This window comes from Schistocerca cancellata, chromosome 2 (assembly GCF_023864275.1).
Source record: "Schistocerca cancellata isolate TAMUIC-IGC-003103 chromosome 2, iqSchCanc2.1, whole genome shotgun sequence".
Classification (NCBI taxonomy): Eukaryota; Metazoa; Arthropoda; class Insecta; order Orthoptera; family Acrididae; genus Schistocerca; species Schistocerca cancellata.
This window is the reverse complement of record NC_064627.1, coordinates 286,432,654-286,436,947: the sequence shown is the minus strand read 5'-3', so window position 1 is coordinate 286,436,947 and position 4,294 is coordinate 286,432,654. Positions and strand designations below refer to the sequence as shown.

The 4,294-nt window shown below is 44.0% G+C and overlaps 1 non-coding gene across 1 annotated transcript; it reads left to right on the top strand.

Moving 5' to 3' along the window:
• Window positions 1–3,304: 3,304 nt before the first annotated feature.
• Window positions 3,305–3,378, top strand: Trnat-ugu (transfer RNA threonine (anticodon UGU)). Its single transcript has one exon. It is a non-coding gene; the product is annotated as a tRNA-Thr (tRNA).
• Window positions 3,379–4,294: the final 916 nt, after the last annotated feature.

Genomic DNA, 4,294 nt, shown 5'->3' with positions numbered 1-4,294 from the left:
TTTAGACCTAAACCCAAAATAAAGGTGATTAAATTTTCAGTTAGGCTGAACTTAAGAAATCCATTGTCCTACGGACTTAACAGACACGCGCTTAGCCGGAGATCTTACCACTTCAGACGCTCGCCACGGCCACACTGCAACTGCCCTACTGCCGAGCGTGCTTTCTGAGGGTGGCTCACAAAGACCAACGGAAGTGGCCAGAGGGGCAGCTTCCTATACCAACATGACAACGGACGGACAGGACCATACTAAGGATAGAAACCTCTTTGCTTTTAGGAAGCGTAGCTACCTGTTCCGACGTTGGTCCTACTGTTCTCTAGCAGACAGCCTTGTCTGCTACCCTCAAGCATGCAACTAGAAATACATATGCTCATTCATCCTCTCACACAAAAGGGAAGGGGGATGACAGTATCTTATCATATACAGTATATAAAAGAAAGCGGATGTAGGTTCCGTATGAGACTGTGTGACATGAATTACATATAAGAATTACATATAAGAATTACATATAAACTGTGCTTTAAAGTGTAGTAGTGTGACAGATCGTTCTTGTTTATGTGTAAAAGTAACACGTTCCACTGCTCAGTCTCCTCCCAGATAGTCAGAAACGCCACAGTACATTTAGAAGAGGAATTTATTCCATAAATGGCAACAGATTTAAGAAATTAAACATGAAAGGAATCCAACAGAGACCTTTCAACAGCCAGCAGTGATCGATGTTAAATGTGAGAAGTTAGCATTGATGGAAGGTAGAGGTCTGAAGTGTTAGCGTAGGCTAACGATCCGACTTGGAGATTGAAAATTATTCACGATTATATATCTTTGTACTGGATGTCAATGACGATTTATATTCGTGTTTGAACTGGATGTCACATTATGAAGGTAAAAAATACATTATTTGGTTTGCAACAAAATCTTTTCTTTGCTAACACACGACTATTATAGTTAGTAGCTTTAACAGTTAGAATTTTTTTTATTTAGCTGGCAGTATGGAAGTATGGACACTCGCTGTATTGCAGTAATGAAGAATTTTGGGAGGTAAGTGCGTAATGAAATGTGTAGGTTATTGTAAGGATTGCTTCTTATTCAGTGCCATTCTTTTGTATTAATTACGTGAAGTCAGGTTGTAATTTTTTTTTTTTTTTTTTTTTTTAGCAGTCATATAAAGTAGTAGTTTAAACTTCTGAGTCATTCAGCAATTTAAGTACAGATTCGCATATTTAAATAAAGAAGTTTAAGGATGTACTTCGTGGGAAGCAGTACGTGGCTGATGGGGAGGTCACTGATTAGTGAGAGCTTGGCTCCGACGTCGACCCGCAGTGGTACCACGCGGGCATAGAGGCTCTCGTAATAAAGCGGCGTTGTAGCGCCGTCGCATTGAACAGAGATTGTTGAATAATAGGGTTTTGTAGCCTAAAGAGTGGGGAACAATATGACGTATTGAAATCCTGAATAAAACCAACCTGCTTTCAAAAAAAGAGTTGCATTACATATTGAACGCCCCTCGTAGCATGGGAAAAAGGTTGGGCCATAAACCTGGAAATAAACACGTTAAAGACAGTGATACAGGAGCGTGTAACATGGACTGTAACAACTGTGAAAAGTTTCAGCATGAACACCGCGAGAAAATTAATGCCATTGTTAAGATGCCAGCGTTAGCGCATTAACAACACAGCTAAAAAAGAAAGCAGAAGTTGTTTGGTCAGATAAGTGCAAGCATAGAAGTGTTCCACAGATTCCCAAAGGGACATGCCTAAAAATGCTGGAGGACCTGGAATTTTTACCCACAGAAACAGCTTCGAAAACAATTTTGAGCGAACGGATTGAATATGGCCCTAACAGGTGTTTAGAGACTCGTGTGATGTGCTTTCCGGCTCTTGGCTGAACCACACATCGCCTCACGTTGTGCTGGGCCGGCCAACGACCGACCATGAGAGCAAGATGCTGTTTCTTCTGGAACATGGAGCTGCCTTTTGGTCTATTCTTTATAGTCAGTTTTAACGCATTTTAGTGTATTGTTCGGCTAAGTTTTAATTCACAGGGCACAGTTAATGCTAAACCTATGGAATACTAAAGTTCTCATTGTTACTGTATGTATTTTTACGGCACACAATAGTAAGGGACAAAAATTAGAAAAATTTTATTAAAATTCATTCACATTGCCACAGGCAAACTCAAGTGATGCCACAGACGGAGGCGGAGTCAGGGAGGAAGCCAGTACGTCGGAAGTGGGTCAGGTCGTCCACACATTACCACACAGTCTGCCGAGTTAAGATACGCGTTCAGCAGAAAGGAGACAAGCATATTCGGAGCTCGTAAGACATGCGCAAGAAACTCATCTTTTCCATAAGAGCATATAGCGAGTTACTGGCGCAGCAGTTAACTGCTTCTTAAGTGAATATAGCAATATGACTCAAGCGGTCATTACGGACCGAGCCTAGTTCCCTTTAAGTACTCCGGCTCTCGTCAGCAGTTGATCATTGGAATTGCTGGTACACACAGTAAAAGCACTCGATTCCGTGATTACGATACTATTGTGAATTTTTGTCCTAGGCGCTCCAGCACAATCTGTGGCCTTCACCGGATGAACTTTATGCTACCCGCCACCTACCCTCTAGTGATAGAGGAACTGACTGTTTTCCGACGACACATCGTAGACTGCTATTACAATGAAATGAACACCCTTAGCTGCTTACAGGCGTTGACATGCGTCAACGGGGACAGATGAGAATGTGTGCCCCGACCGGGACTCGAACCAGGGATCTCCTGCTTACATGGCAGACGCTCTATCCATCTGAGCCACCTAGGACACGGAGGATAGCGCGACTGCAGGGATTTATCTCTGGCACGCCTCCCGCGAAACACACATTCTCAACGTATTGTCCCGCACTACATTCGTAGTGCCCCCGCCCATTATACTCGTTAGTCGCGGCGCGTTGCCGATTCCCATAAGAGTTCGGGCACCGTTTGTGCATTCGCGCAGAAGAAGAAGATGGTCAAGTGGCCGGTGAGCCTTAACAAAATGTATACTAAGATGGTATCTGTCCTTTCGGACATGTCCGAAAGAACAGATACCATCGGTGACCATGCAGCTCGTTAGAATGAAATTACAATGAAATCAACACCCTTGGCTGCTTACCGGTGTTGACATACGTCAACGGGGACGGATGAAAATGTGTGTCCCGACCGGGACTCGAACCCGGGCAGGGGCACTACGAATGTAGGGCGGGACAATACGTTGAGAATGTGGGTTTCGCGGGAGGCGTGCCAGAGATAAATCCGTGCAGTCACGCCATCCTCTGTGTCCTCGGTGGCTCAGATGGATAGAGCGTCTGCCATGTAAGCAGGAGATCCCGGGTTCGAGTCCCGGTCGGGGCACACATTTGCATCTGTCCCCGTTGACGTATGTCAACGCCTGTAAGCAGCTAAGGGTGTTCATTTCATTGTAATTTCATTCTAACGAGCTGCATGGTCACCGATAGTATGTCTTTCGGACATGTCCGAAAAATGGTTCAAATGGCTCTGAGCACTATGGGACTTAACATCTGAGGTCACAGTCCCCTAGAACTTAGAACTACTTAAACCTAACTAACCTAAGGACATCACACACATCTATGCCCGAGGTAGGATTCGAACCTGCTACCGTAGCGGTCGCGCGGTTCCAGACTGAAGCGTCTAGAACCGCTCGGTCACTCCGGCCGGCCATGTCCGGAAGAACAGATACTATGAAACATCCCCTTAGAACAATTTATACAAGACTGTCCTTAAACTGACACACAATGTTTTTAGCGCAACGCAATCTGACTATCAAAGATCCCTGCAAAAGAATGGCCCTGAGTAACATTAAACTATACCTTTCAGAAATCACTTACCTCACAAAAATCTTCATTGCTCGAACTACTGCAATACAGCGAGCGCCACTACTGCCAGCTAAATAAAAGAATCAAACTACGGAAGGCACTAACTACTGATAGGGATAGTTAGCAAATGAAAGATATTAATAGAGAACAAACAATGTATTTACCTTAATAGTCATCAAAAGTCATAATATATGTAATTTCAAAACTCCGCCATTTCCTTCCACACATCCACCACTGCTGGCGGCTCACCTCCAACTGCCCAACGCTATGCGCTGTTAACATCCAGCTGCCCAACAATACAATGGCAGACAACAATGCAAACTAGCCACAGACTGCACACAGCACAGCCAGTGATTTTCATATAGAGCGCTACGTAACGTTGCCAATAAGAAAACATAAACAGCCTACTTACATAAAGAAAACATAAACAGCCT